Here is a 16,112-nt window from a genome sequence, read left to right as displayed (position 1 = left end):
GGACTCCAGAGGCACCAGCAGCTTCAAATAACTGTTTGCTGCTTTGTAATGGTATTTTGGCAACTGCTCTCTTAATCCCATGAATTTGTCTGGCAGAAACCTTCCTCATTATGCCTTTATCTGCATGAACTCTGTCTGTGCTCTGTTTCAGTCACAAATCTCTTCACAGTATGATGACCACTCTTAAGTTTTCGTGGAATATCTAATGTTTTCATACCTTGTCCAAGGCATTGCACTATTTAATGCTTTTCAGCAGCAGAGAGATCCTTTTTAGTTCCCATATTACTTGAAAACTGTGGCCTGCTTAATAATGTGGAACATAATCTTTAAGTAGTTGTCCTTTAATTAGAATCACCTGGAAAACTAATTATCACATGTGTTTAACCCCTATCTGACCTTGGACGGGATAGTACGTCCAAGGTCAGATCCCCTACTTTGATGCAGGGCTCCGCGGTGAGCCCGCATCAAAGCCGGGACATGTCAGCTGTTTTGAACAGCTGACATGTGCCCGTAATAGGCGCGGGCAGAAACGCGATCTGCCCGCACCTATTAACTAGTTAAATGCCGCTGTCAAACACAGACAGCGGCATTTAACTACCGCTTTCGGCTGGGCGGCCGGAAATGACGGCATCGCCGACCCCGTCACATGATCGGGGGTCGGCGATGCGTCTCCATTGTAACCATAGAGGTCCTTGAGACCTCTATGGTTACTGATCGCCGATGGCTGTGAGCGCCACCCTGTGGACGGCGCTCACAGCACACCTGCATTTCTGCTACATAGCAGCGATCAGCAGATCGCTGCTATGTAGCAGAGGCGATCGTGCTGTGCCTGCTTCTAGCCTCTCATGGAGGCTATTGAAGCATGGCAAAAGTGAAAAAAAAGTAGAAAAAAATGTGAAAAAAATAAAAAAATATAAAAGTTTAAATCACCCCCCTTTCGCCCCAATCAAAATAAATCAATAAAAATAATATCAAATCTACACATATTTGGTATCGCCGCGCTCAGAATCGCCCGATCTATCAATTAAAAAAAAGCATTAACCTGATTGCTAAACAGCGTAGCGGGAAAAAAATTCGAAACACCAGAATTACTTTTTTTGGTCGCCACGACATTGCATTAAAATGCAATAACGGGCGATCAAAACAACGTATCTGCACCAAAATGCTATCATTAAAAATGTCATCTTGGCACGCAAAAAATAAGCCCTCAACCGACCCCAGATCACGAAAAATGGAGACGCTACGAGTATCGGAAAATGGCGCAATTTTTTATTTTTTTTAGCAAAGTTTGGAATTTTTTTTCACCACTTAGATAAAAAATAACCTAGTCATGTTAGGTGTCTACGAACTCGTACTGACCTGGAGAATCATAATGTTAAGTCAGTTTTAGCATTTAGTGAACCTAGCAAAAAAGCCAAACAAAAAACAAGTGTGGGACTGCACTTTTTTTGCAATTTCACCGCACTTGGAATTTTTTTCCCGTTTTCTAGTACACGACATGCTAAAACCAATGATGTCATTCAAAAGTACAACTCGTCCTGCAAAAAATAAGCCCTCAAATGGCCAAATTGACGGAAAAATAAAAATGTTATGGTTCTGGGAAGGAGGGGAGTGAAAAACGAACACGGAAAAACGAAAAATCCCATGGTCATGAAGGGGTTAAGATTGATTTCAGTGATCCATTGAGCTCTGAGACACAATACCATCCATGAGTTTATTTGAAAAACAAAACAATTAAATCTTTATGACACTTAAATCCAATTTGCATAATAATTTGGAACACAGTGTATAGTAACGGAATGGCATATTTCTATTTACACATTTACTCAGAAAGGACTTAATACCTATGTGTAAAATATTGGACACTTTCTGACTATGACGCATTAGGTTTGCTGTTTTGTACATAGTATTATAGAGTAAATGTTGGGAAAAGTATAATTATCTACTTACCACTATTTTCTTAAAGCTCTATGCTGGCAGTGCATGGCATTTGGAAAATACTGTAGCTTGCCTTCTTGACTGTACAGCAGTTTCACCTGGTAAAGTATAAAGACAACTCTCAGCAAGTTGCTCAGAATACATTTACAAGCCTGAAATATAAATAAAAATATAATACGCCAAGAATTCAAACAGTCATGACAGCTCCTTGCACTGCTCAGATAGGACTTGAAGAAAAACGAGCCACCAACTATAACCAACAATATATAGACACACTTTCAACTTCAAATTAGGGCCTATAGCAGGGGTCTCAAACATGGTGCCCCTGAGGCTGCTTTATGCGGCCCACAGGCAGGGCCAGAGTTAGGGGCTGGCAGACCAAGCTGCTATGGGGCCCGGCGTCGAGCCGCCTCCCCCCACCCGCATTCAACTTACTGGCATCATAGACGCCGATACAGTTGAAAATAGTGATGAAGGAGAGTGCGTCAGATGACACTCCCTCTCCCATCATTCCTCCTCTGCTTCTGACTCAGCACACGCATGATGGCCTCACATCATTGTGCGCCATGCTGTGCCAGTAGAGCTGATGAGATGAGCTGCAGAAGCCCGATAAGTGAGGGAACAGGGAGAGGTAAGAAGTGTGTGTATGTGTGTGTTTGTGTGTAGTGGGGTCTGAATTATACTGTGTGGGGGGCTGCATTATACTGTGTGTGTGGGGGGCTGCATTATACTGTGTGTGTGGGGGGCTGCATTATACTGTGTGTGTGGGCGGGCTGCATTATACTGTTTGTGTGTGGGGGTGCATTATACTGTGTGTGTGTGTGTGTGTGTGTGAGGGACTGATTTATACTCTGTGAGGGGGCTATATCATACTCTATGAAGGGGCTGTATTATACTCTATGAGGGGGCACTGCATTATACTCTATCAGGGGCCCTACATTATACTCTATGAGGGGGCATTGCACTATACTCTGAGGGGGTGTTGAATTATACTCTATGAGGGGGCATTGCACTAGGGAGCTGCATTGTACTCTATGAGGGGGAATTGCATTGTACTCTGAGGGGGCCATGCATACCAGGATGGGGATGAGGGGCCATGCATACCATGGTAGGGATGAGGGGGACATGCATACCAGGATAGGGATGAAGGGGCCATGCATACCTGGACTGGGCACATATACAGTATATACCAGGATGGGAGGATATTAGTACAGAATTGACCACATTTTTTGCTTTACTTTTTTCTGTTTTCCTCTTATCAAACCTAGGGACATAACTACAATATGAGGACCTGGATGGGGACTTGACAACAATATGGGGACTTGGCTATTGGAACATGACTACAATATGGGGACCTGGATGGAGACATATCTGCAATATGGGGGCCTGGATGGGGACATAACTAAAATATGGATACCTGGATATGGGGACATTACTACAATATGGGGACCTGGATATGGGGACATGACTACAATATGAGAAACTGGATGGGGACATAACTACAATATGGGGACCTGGATAGAGACAGATCTACAATATGGGAACCTGGATGAGGACTTGACTACAATATGGGGACCTGGTTGGGAACATAACTACAATATGGGGACATAGCTATAACATGAGTGCACATTTGTTATCGCCACATCCATAACAACCCAAGCTGTAAAAAATTTAAAAAAAACACGACAAAAATGTCCAAAAGGTATTTATTAAAAAATAGCATCACTAAAATTGTCACTTTGTCCTTCAAAGAATGCGGACCCCAAGTTCAAATTGTTACTATATGCGGCCCATATACTCAGCCGGGTTTGAGACCCCTGGTGTATACCAAGGCTTTGGAATCTTAAATCACTGCGGCGTCAACATAATCATGGTGTGTCTGGGCCTCTCTATGCGTTGTAGTCCATCCCAAAAATTGGAAATTATAGTAAATTGTCTTAACATTTTCTTCTAAGAGCTTGTGCAGACGACTGTATTTTAGGGGCAACAAAACATCAGATTGCACACAGACCAATGTTATTCTATGAGACCGTGCATATGTCCGATTTTTTTTTCCTTGAACCTAACCTGTAACATGCATGATTTGAATCCTTAAGTCAGACTGCACTCGGCCATGCAAGTCAATGGATGGAAAACATCACACCACACTCTGATGAAATCCCACTGTGGTACGATTTTTACAGACTGACAGAATGGAGAAGATGGAGAAATGTTTTGATCCTAGTGGATTAGCATGTTTTGATTTATTTTACTCATTTATATAGCGCCATAATATTCCACAGTACTTTATAGTCATTATCATCACTGTCCCCATTAGGGCTCGCAATCCTTATAAAGTTCCTTATCAGGATATCTTTGGAATGTGGGAGGAAACTGGAGTACTTCCACACAAATGGAGTGGAGGAAAATGCAGAAACTCCTGGCAGATGTGTAAGGAGACGGACATACTGCCCATGTTCCCCCTTGAAGAACAAGTGTATTGTGTTATTGTCTTCTGTCAGACAATAGGGAGAGTTAGAGTTAATGCCAACTAGCTTACTAACTCTCACTACTTAATTGGTCATAACCATGGTTACCTAAGGTCCTGCAATGCCTGCAGAAAGAAATAAGAAAAACTATGCTACATGTCTAACTGGAGGTATTTGCTATTATTATTATTAACCACAATGGTTGTTAACCACCGAGTCACTGTGCTTGCATAATAAGGCAATTTAGCAAGGATAAGGCCACATGAGCAATGCTTACACATTGTCATTGATTGTGTTGTCCCATTTACTGCGTAATGCTTTTTTTTTTCAATTTCAGTACTTTGCACAATAAAAATGTGCCATGGAAGAAATGTTATGCTTAAGTCGCCACATTTTAACAAATAGAACTTTTTTTTGTTCATGTTTTTTTGGAGAAACCAATAAAGTTTTATTGGCACCAATATCAATTTAATGACATAAGTTTACGTCATTCTAGGTTCAGAGGTGTTTCATGTCAACACAAGCTGTGGTCTAAGTGGTGCTCGCTTAGTCTTATGTGGACATTTAGTTTAACCCCTTTACGTTATGGCCATTTTCCTTTTTTTTGTTTTCAAAAGAGCCATAGCTTTTTTAGCTTTCCGACAATATAGCCGTATGAGGGCCTGATTTTTTGCAGGATAAGTTGCACTTTTGAATGACACCATTCATTTTATCATGTGAAAACGGAAAAAAATTCTAAGTGTGGGAAACTGCAAAAAAATGCAATTTCACAAATTTGCGTTTTATTGCAATGTTGTGGCAACCAAAAAAACCTAATTCTGGTGTTTTGATTTTTTCCTTGTTACGCTGTTTACCCATCGGATTAATTATTTTTATATTTTGATAAATCGGTCATTTCTGAACGCGATATCAACTATGTGTATTTTTTAATTCTTTTATTTTGAATGGGCAAAAAGGGGGTGATTCGAGCTATTATACTTTTTTAAAACTTTCTTTTAATACTTTTTACTTGCTTCAATAGTTGTTGTGTTCATAGCAGATCAGCAATGACAAGCATGAGGGTTTCATGCAGACCCCCGATTGTCATGTCAACCAATTGACGGCCCGCAATCAGGTGACAGGGACGCCAAATGGCAGGGTTTGTGTTGCGCTCTCAGCGCGATCATGTTAAATGCCGCTGTTAGAGATTGATAGCAGCATTTAACATGTTAACACCTGTGGGTGTATCGCGATTCCACCAGCGGCTGTTAGGGGCACATGACAGTTAATCAAATCCACTTTTATGTGCCAGAAAAGATGCAGGCTCAGCTCTGGAGCCTGCATCAAAGGGTGGCACGCGACCTATGACGTACCTACAGTATCAGTTATAGGTGGTGACGAGGTTAAGATGTTGTTTCACAGTATAGGGACGTAAATGGTCATACAAGTATAACAATTTCAATAACCCAAAATAACATAAAGAAATTCAGCCTTTATTAATTTTCTGAGAGTTTATCAGAGAAATCGCCACAATAATCACCCAATATGCATTGACACGTCTGCTAATGTCATGCAACAGTATACATGTACTCCAAAACTATTTTTGCAGACTTCTAATAAATAGTTCAGCTCAGGTTAACAGACCGAATGTCACGTAAGGTCTTCTAACTAGTGTAATTTGAGGGTTGTAACTTCTCAGAACAAAGCAGTTCTCTACACCAACAACATAGTGAGTGGATGACTCAACAGTGATTCACTTAAGGCCCCGTCACACATAGCGACGCTTGAGCGATTCCGACAACAATACGACCTGTCAGGGATCGCTCAAGCGTCGCTATGTGGTCGCTGGTGAGATGTCACACAGTGCGATCTCCCCAACGACGACGCAGCAGCGATGCGGTGAACTGTAGCGACCTGTAGAACGATGCTATTTCATGATGATTCAATGGGACGTCCTGTCAGCGAGGTCATTGGTAAGGTGTCAAACACAGCAATGTGTGCTACCCAGCGGGACCTCAACGATCAAAAAATGGTCCAGGCCATTCCGACACGACCAGCGATCTCACAGCAGGGGCCTGATCGCTGCTACGTGTCACACACAGCGAGATCGCTACTGAGATCGCTGTTGCGTCACAAAACTTGTGACTCAGCAGCGATCTCGCTAGCGATCTCGCTGTGTGTGACGGGGGCTTTAAGATATCCTCAAACTTTTTGAATGTGACTGCTCCAAAGCACGTATTCTCAACACTCTGTGAGTCAATCATGCAGGGCTGAACTGTGAAGCGATGCCTGATCTGCTAGGCAGGAGTGCAGTGCTTACAAGCTATTCACAGTAGAACTTGTCACTGAGTGCCTCCGGAGACCACACAGTTTGGGCCATCAGCATTACAATGATGCTGGTACTAACTGTTAATCAAGGAGTAGTGCATCCTCCATGGGAAGGCATGATGCTGGGAGGCAGGGAAGCGTTGTGTTCCTCCTGAGGAAGTAAACAAAACCACTTTAACTGCTTCCAGACCGTTCATAGACTTTATATGCCGTGGCAGTCCAGCTCCTATTCTGCAGTGACGTTTTAAAACGTTACAGCACAGTAGTGCAGCTACAGTACATGCGATTATATAGCTGTGAAGCTGCGGGTAATGATCGTCCATGTCTTCTCTATTGCTGTATACACAGGGCTGAACAAGCTCGGTGGTGACAGTGCTTCCTCTTCTATACACAGTGGTCATGTGATCGCTTTGTATATAGTGTAAACTTACTGAACCCCCACACAACCTGCCCTACCCTCTCCTAGTGTTTCATCACCCATCCCCTGCAGACCGTGAGCCCCCGCGGGCAGGGTCCTCCCTCCTTATGTACCCGTGTGCCTTGTTTTTTGCTCATGTTTAATATATTTGTCTATATTTGCCCCTTATTCACATGTAAAGCGCCATGGAATAAATGGCGCTATAAAAATGTATAATAATAAAAATAAACAGGAGCTACTCTGTCATAAGCAGTGTCAGACTGGGGTGCCAAGGGCCCACCAGTAATAATGACCTTGGGGTGCCCACTTTTCACCAGCATACAAATATTACATTACCCTTGTTCACAAATTTACCTATATCTCTATATAATAATAAACTGGGCAGTTTGGTTAATGAATCATGAGATGCTGCTTTTTTCTGTACAGAGTAAATCATGTAAATTATGCCATATAATACCCATATATTGGGGTTGGGGGCCCGTGTCTGCACAGAGGCCCACCGGGGGATTCCCCTGTTCCCCTATGGGCCAGTCCGAGCCTGGTCATAAGAGACCCAGAGAACTTGCGTTTCCCTTGTATCTGTAGCCAATATACCAGCCTCAGTTACAAGAGAATGAAGATGGTAAGATGAAAATAAGCATTTTCAAATATTACAACCCCCCCATAGGTCTTTTATTACCTTATAGAGGCATACTATAGGGGCACAGTGTCTAAAATAAATGAAAATTAAATAAGTGAAAAATGTAATAAAAATGCCACAGCAAATACAAATTGCTGTCACTAGTCTTGCCCTACAAAAAATGTGTACGCTATATAAAAATACTTGTTAGAAAATGGGGAACAAATTTTGAAATGTGTTGTAATGGTCATACAAAATGTGAAAAACTCACACTTATTTCCCTTATTTTCTACTGATACTGCTCGATTTTAGCAAAAAGTAAAGAAAATATGACACTGACATAAAAAGTCCTATGCGCCACGATAAAAAAAAATGACCTGAATATCTGAATGAGACAAATTTCAACAGTTCTTAAAAACACATGTAGGAAAGAAAAACGAATATGTGACTGGTTAATAATGGAGGTAAGTTGTTTTGGTTTTAAACTGGTTAATGTTATTTTCCCGCTGGGTGAATTTTGTGTCTGTATGCCGTAAATCTGGTGCATGTAACAATACCAGCATTTGTATGAGATTTTTTTCAATTTCATTCCCATTCTTAGGACACAATCCATAATGTAAATGAACCAACGTCACAGATGTGAAATCCGTAGCATGTCAATTAAAGGTGACGATATGATCATAGACTTAATCTTTTGCAACCCTTAGGCTGCCGTCACACTAGCAGTATTTGGTCAGTATTTCATCAGTATTTGTAAGCCAAAACCAGGAGTGGGTGATAAATGCAGAAGTGGTGCGTATGTTTCTATTATACTTTTCCTCTATTTGTTCCACTCCTGGTTTTGGCTTACAAATACTGATGTAAAATACTGACAAAATACTGCTAGTGTGACATCAGCCTTAAGCACATTTTTAGCTACAGGGGATGTCGCTGTGTTTTTTTCATCTGTTGTGGAAAAGTACTGTTAAGGACACTAAAGGTACCGTCACACTAGACGACATCGCTAGTGATCCGTGACGTTGCAGCGTCCTCGCTAGCGATATCGTTCAGTGTGACAGGCAGCAGCGATCAGGCCCCTGCTGTGATGTCGCTGGTCGGGGAAGAAAGTCCAGAACTTTGTTTCGTCGCTGGATCTCCCGCTGACATCGCTGAATCGGCGTGTGTGACGCCGATTCAGCGATTTCTTCGCTGGTAACCAGGGTAAACATCGGGTTACTAAGCGCAGGGCCGCGCTTAGTAACCCAATGTTTACCCTGGTTACCATCGTTAAAGTAAAAAAACAACCACTACATACTTACCTACCGCTGTCTGTCCCCGGCGCTGTGCTCCTCTGCTCTGGCTGTGAGCACAGCAGCCGGAAAGCAGAGCGGTGACGTCACCGCTCTGCTTTCCGGCTGCCCGGCGCTCACAGCCAGAGCAGAGAAGCACAGCGCCGGGGACAGACAGCGGTAGGTAAGTATGTAGTGGTTGTTTTTTTTACTTTAACAATGGTAACCAGGGTAAACATCGGGTTACTAAGCGCGGCCCTGTGCTTAGTAACCCGATGTTTACCCTGGTTACCCGGGGACTTCGGGATCTTTGGTCGCTGGAGAGCTGTCTGTGTGACAGCTCTCCAGCGACCAAACAGCGACGCTGCAGCGATCCGGATCGTTGGTGGTATCGCTGCAGCGTCGCTTAGTGTGACGGTACCTTAAGGTTATAAGGGATTTGCACTAAATGTTAATCCAATAATTTACCAGTAGTTATTTTTCAGATGTTGCAAAAGATTAAGCACTTCCTCCAAACTGCAGTTCTGTCAGACCTGTTAAGCCGGAATATTCGGCACACTTCCCCTATTATTCCTCACATCAATGATAGAAATCCTAACAAGAACAAAAAACAAACAAACATTATAACAAGAGATGAGCAATTTGATTTGTGCTTTCCTGGTCTGGGGTCCACATTGGTTACCAGACCAGGGCAGCACAAATGAAATTCCTCCTCTCTATAAACCTCAAAAGTAGTGATTACAAACATTACAGCTGTAACATTCCCTTAGTATCCAATGTTCCAAAAATATTTCCAATTAAAAATTGTTTCAAACATAAAACTGAGACACTGTAGGAAGAATATGCAGATTCAGTATGAGGGCAGAGGACAACCAGTTATGCTGAAGGACATGGCCTAAACAAAAAAGAAATCTAGCTAGAACCTGCTTAGAAAAGTGGCAGAAAAACTTCCAAAATAAGCTAATACTTTGTCTATATATGTACAGTGCCTTGCAAAAGTATTTGGCCCAAATGTAAATATTTGGTCAAGATGAAGAATCAACAACAAGTCGAACACAATTGTGAAGTTGATTTATTGGTTATTTTAAATTTTTGTGGAAATTCAAAAACTGAAAAGTGGGGTGTGCAATATTATTCGGCCCCTTTACTTTCAGTGCAGCAAACTCACTCCAGAAGTTCATTGTGGATCTCTGAATGATCCAATGTTGTCCTAAATGCCTAATGATGATAAATATAATCATGAAGACCAAGGAACACAACAGGCAGGTCCGTGATACTGTTGTGAAAAGTTTAAAGCCGAATCTGGATACAAAATGATTTCCAAAACTTTAAACATCCCAAGGAGCACTGTGCAAGTGATCATATTGAAATGGAAGGAGTATCATACCACTGCAAATCTACCAAGACCCGGCCGTCCCTCTAAACTTTCATCTCAAACAAGGAGAAGACTGATCAGAGATGCAGCCAAGAGGCCCATGATCACTCTGAATGAACTGAAGAGATCTATAGCTGAGGTGGGACAGTCTGTCCATAGGACAACAATCAGTCGTACACTGCACAAATCTGGCCTTTATGGAAGAGTGGCAAGAAAAAAGTCACTTCTCAAAGATATCCATAAAAAGTGTTGTTTAAAGTTTGCAACAAGCCACCTGGGAGACATACCAAACATGTGGAAGAAGGTGCTCTGGTCAGATGAAACCAAAATCAAATTTTTTGGCAACAATGCCAAACGATATGTTTGGCATAAAGGCAACACAGCTCATCACCCTGAACACACCATCCCCACTGTCAAACATGGTGGTGGCAGCATCATGGTTTGGGCCTGCTCTTCTTCAGGGTCTGAGAAGATGGTTAAAATTGATGGGAAGATTGATGAAGCCAAATACAGGACCATTCTTGAAGAAAACCTGTTGGAGTCTGCAAAAGACTGGAGACTGGGACAGAGATTTGTCTTCCAAGACAATGATCCCAAATATAAAGCAAAATCTACAATGGAATGGTTCACAAATAAACGTATCCAGGTGTTGGAATTGCCAAGTCAAAGTCCAGACCTCAATCCAATTGAAAATCTGTGGAAAGAGCTGAAAACTGCTGTTCACAAACGATCTCCATCAAACCTCACTGAGCTCGAGCTGTTTGCCAAGGAAGAATGGGCGAGAATTTCAGTCTCTCGATGTACAAAACTGATAGAGACATACCCCAAGTGACTTGCAGCTGTAATCGCAGCAAAAGGTGGTGCAACAAATTAATTTAAAGGGGCCAAATGATATTGCACGCCCCACTTTTCAGTTTTTTTGAATGTCCACAAAAATTTAAAATAAATAAAATAATTTACGTTCAATTTCACAATTGTGTTCCACTTGTTGATTCTTCACCAAAAATTTACATTTGTTATCTTTATGTTTGAAGCATGATATGTGGGAAAAGGTTGAAAAGTTCCATGGGGCCGAATACTTTCACAAGGCACAATATTTATCTAAAAAAAAGTGATAGAGATGCTTTATAATTTAGTGCAATTATATTTTAAGCACATTCAGTCGGATCATTTTTTGGAAAGGTGTACAGCCCAGGCATATTCAACTGTTGATTTCCATAGAAAAAAATGTATACGATGTGTCAGTATCATAACTTGAAGCTTATGGGCTACAAAGCTAAGTATCCAACAGGGAGCAATCAAAGATCTTTATTAATAATGTACTTTTCATATGGGCCAAACGGACCTATTGAGCCTCCATAAGCACCAGGGCCCAGGTGCTATTGCAAACCCTGCACCTACTATAGTTACGCCTTTGCCATGTGTACTTTTTTGTATTGGAAAGTGTGACCAAGTATGTTTTTTGATAGAGCTCTGGATAAAAGTATACCAATATATAACAATTCTTATGCCAAAAAGACACATACCATCATATTTTTGTTAATTCCTAAGGATTATTGAATTCCAAAGTTTGCTCTTTAACCCCTTAATCCCATATGACGTACTATCCCGTCAAGGTGCCCTGGGACTTAATTACCAGTGACGGGATAGTACGTCATATGCGATCGGCCGCTCTCACGGGGGGAGCACGGCCAATCGCAGCCGGGTGTCAGCTGCCTATCGCAGCTGACATCCGGCACTATGTGCCAGGAGCGGTCACGGACCTGGCAGATTAACCCCCGGCACACCGCGATCAAACATGATCGCAGTGTGCCGGTGGTGCAGGGAAGCATCGCGCAGGGAGGGGGCTCCCTGCGGGCTTCCCTGAGACCCCCGCAGCAACGCGATGTGCGAGGGTCTCCTACCTTCCTCCCTGCAGCAAGGCCCGGATCCAAAATGGCCGCGGCATCCGGGTCCTGCAGGGAGGGAGGTGGCTTACCAAGTGCTTGCTCAGAGCCGGCTTACCAAGTGCCTGCTCAGAGACGGCACTTGGTAAGCCTGCACTGCTCTAAGTCAGATTGCTGATCTGACAGAGTGCTGTGCAAACTGTCAGATCAGCGATCTGTGATGTCCCCCCTGGGACAAAGTAAAAAAGTAAAAAAAAAAATTTCCACATGTGTAAAAAAAAATAGAAAAAAAAATTCCTAAATAAAGAAAAAAAAAATTATTCCCATAAATACATTTCTTTACCTAAATAAAAAATACAATAAAAGTACACATATTTAGTATCACCGCGTCCGTAACGACCCCACCTATAAAACTGTCCTACTAGTTAACCCCTTCAGTAAACACCGTAAGAAAAAAAAAACGAGGCAAAAAACAACGCTTTATTATCATACTGCCGAACAAAAAGTGGAATAACATGCGATCAAAAAGACGAATATAAATAACCATGGTACCACTGAAAACGTCATCTTATCCCGCAAAAAAAGAGCCGCCATACAGCATCATCAGCAAAAAAATAAAAATGTTATAGTCCTGAGAATAAAGCGATGCCAAAATAATTATTTTTTCTATAAAATAGTTTTTACCGTATAAAAGCGCCAAAACATAAAAAAATATAAATGAGGTATCGCGTTAAACATACTGACCCGAAGAATAAAACTGCTTTATCAATTTTACCAAGTGCCTCCCCCAAAAGAAATTCATGAATAGCTGGTTTTTGGTCATTCTGCCTCACAAAAATCGGAATAAAAAGCGATCAAAAACTGTCACGTGTCAGAAAATGTTACCAATAAAAGCGTCAACTCGTCCCGCAAAAAAACAAGACCTCACATGACTCTGTGGACCAAAATATGGAAAAATTATAGGTCTCAAAATGTGGAGACGCAAAAACTTTTTTGCTATAAAAAGCGTCTTTTAGTGTGACAGCTGCTAATCATAAAAATCCTCTATAAAAAACGCTATAAAAGTAAATCAAACCCCTCTTCATCACCCCCTTAGTTAGGGAAAAATAATAAAATAAAAAAAAATGTATTTATTTCTATTTTCCCGTTAGGGCTAGGGTTAGGGCTAGGGTTAGGGTTAGGGCTAGGGTTAGGGCTAGGGTTAGGGTTAGGGTTGGGGCTAGGGTTGAAGCTAAAGTCAGGGTTAGGGTTGGGGCTAAAGTTAGAGTTAGGGTTGGGGCTAAAGTTAGGGTTAGGGTTGGGGCTAAAGTTAGGGTTGGGGCTAAAGTTAGGGTTTGGATTACATTTAAGGTTGGGATTAGGGTTTGGATTAGAGTTAGGGGTGTATCACGGTTAAGGGTGTGGTTAGGGTTACTGTTGGGATTAGGGTTAGGGGTGTGTTTGGATTAGGGTTTCAGTTAGAATTGGGGGTTTCCATTGTTTAGGCACATCAGGGGCTCTCCAAACGCGACATGGCGTCCGATCTCAATTCCAGCCAACTCTGCGTTGAAAAAGTAAAACAGTGCTACTTCCCTTCCGAGCTCTCCCATGCGCCCAAACAGGGGTTTACCCCAACATATGGGGTATCAGTGTACTCGGGACAAATTGGACAACAACTTTTGGGGTCCAAGTTCTCTTGTTACCCTTGGGAAAATAAAAATTTGGGAAGCTAAAAATAATTTTTGTGGGAAAAAAAGATTTTTTATTTTCACGGCTCTGCGTTGTAAACTGTAGTGAAACACTTGGGGGTTCAAAGTTCTCACAGCACATCTAGATAAGTTCCTTGGGAGGTCTGGTTTCCAATATGGGGTCACTTGTGGGGGGTTTCTACTGTTTAGGTACATCAGGGGCTCTGCAAATGCAACGTGACGCCTACAGACCAATCCATCTAAGTCTGCATTCCAAATGGCGCTCCTTCCCTTCCGAGCTCTGCCATGCACCCTAACAGTGGTTCCCCCCCACATATGGGGTATCAGCATACTCAGAACAAATTGGACAACAACTTTTGGGGTCCAATTTATTCTGTTACCCTTGTGAAAATACAAAACTGGGGGCTAAAAAATCATTTTTGTGAAAAAAAAAGGAATTTTTATTTTCACGGCTCTGCGTTATAAACTGTAGTAAAACACTTGGGGATTCAAAGTTCTCACAACACATCTAGATAAGTTCCTTAGGGGGTCTACTTTCCAAAATGGTGTCACTTGTGGGGGTTTTAATGTTTAGGCACATCAGGGGCTCTCTAAACGCGACATGGTGTACCATCTCAATTCCAGTCAATTTTGCATTGAAAAGTCAAACGGCGCTCCTTCCCTTCCGAGCTCTGCCATGCGCCCAAACAGTCGTTTACCCCCACATATTGGGTATCAGCGTACTCAGGACATATTGGGCAACAACTTTTGGGGTCAAATTTCTTCTCTTACCCTTGGGAAAATAAAAAATTGGGGGCGAAAAGATCATTTTTGTGAAAAAATATGATTTTTTATTTTTACGGCTCTGCATTATAAACTTCTGTGAAGCACTTGTTGGGTCAAAGTGCTCACCACACATCTAGATAAGTTCCTTAAGGGGTCTACTTTCCAAAATGGTGTCACTTGTGGGGGGTTTCAATGTTTAGGCACATCAGGGGCTCTCCAAACGCAACATGGCGTCCCATCTCAATTACAGTCAATTTTGCATTGAAAAGTCAAATGGCGCTCCTTCCCTTCCGTGCTCTGCCATGCGCCCAAACAGTGGTTTCCTCCCACATATGGGGTATCGGCGTACTCAGGACAAATTGTACAACAACTTTTGGCGTCCATTTTCTCCTGTTACCCTTGGTAAAATAAAACAAATCGGAGCTGAAGTAAATTTTTTGTGAAAAAAAGTTAAATGTTCATTTGTATTTAAACATTCCAAAAATTCCTGTAAAACACCTGAAGGGTTAATAAACTTCTTGAATGTGGTTTTGAACAGCTTGAGGGGTGCAGTTTTTAGAATGGTGTTACACTTGGTTATTTTCTATTATATAGACCCCTCAAAATGACTTCAAATGTGATGTGGTCCCTAAAAAATATTGGTGTTGTAAAAAGGAGAAATTGCTGGTCAACTTTTAACCTTTATAACTCCCTAATAAAAAAAATGTTGGTTCCAAAATTGTGCTGATGTAAAGGAGACATGTGGGAAATGTTACTTATTAATTATTTTGTGTGACATATCTCTGTGATTCAAGGGCATAAAAAGTCAAATTTGGAAATTTGCAAAATTTTCAAAATTTTTGCCAAATTTTAGTTTTTTCACAAATAAACGCACGTTATATCGAATAAATTTTACCACTATCATGAAGTACAATATATCACGAGAAAACATTGTCAGAATCGCCAATATCCGTTAAAGAGTTCCAAAGTTATAACCTCATAAAGGGACAGTGGTCAGAATTGTAAAAATTGGCTCGGTCATTAACGTGCAAACCACCCTCGGGGCTTAAGGGGTTAAATAGGATCCATCACCAAGTCAAAAGTGGCCCGTTTTTTTATTTTTTTTTTATTCTGACTGCTCCCTTCAGTATTTCACCATATGGTTCAAGAGATATGGCCCTTTATATTTTGTCCTAATTTTTATGGTCTTTACAAAGGGGGAATTGCTCACATGGTAATAATGCAGAACAGCTTAAAGACTCTCCCCCGGGACTCATTCGACCCTTGCCCAATCAGTGAAAAATATGAAAATTAACACTGAATAAAAAGGTGGATTAAAAAACAACAACTTGGGAACAGTGAAAATAAAATAGGATCAACAATTGGCCGCTTTTGACCTGA

At 41.6% G+C, this 16,112-nt stretch overlaps 1 protein-coding gene across 5 annotated transcripts in view; it reads right to left on the bottom strand.

The window, feature by feature from the left end:
• The window catches only part of IL15RA (interleukin 15 receptor subunit alpha), a 122,413-nt gene that overhangs the window by 88,509 nt on the left and 17,792 nt on the right, over nucleotides 1–16,112 (bottom strand). The window contains exon 2 of one of the 5 annotated variants that reach the window (XM_069765321.1): nucleotides 1,951–2,036. The exons of the other annotated variants lie outside the window; for them this stretch is intronic. The gene's annotated coding sequence lies outside the window, so the exon portion shown is untranslated. The remainder of the gene's footprint in view (nucleotides 1–1,950; nucleotides 2,037–16,112) is intronic. 5 annotated transcript variants of the gene reach the window in all.

This window comes from Ranitomeya imitator, chromosome 4 (assembly GCF_032444005.1).
Source record: "Ranitomeya imitator isolate aRanImi1 chromosome 4, aRanImi1.pri, whole genome shotgun sequence".
Classification (NCBI taxonomy): Eukaryota; Metazoa; Chordata; class Amphibia; order Anura; family Dendrobatidae; genus Ranitomeya; species Ranitomeya imitator.
Note: the sequence above shows the minus strand (reverse complement) of the source record. Positions and strands in the feature narration are given on the sequence as shown.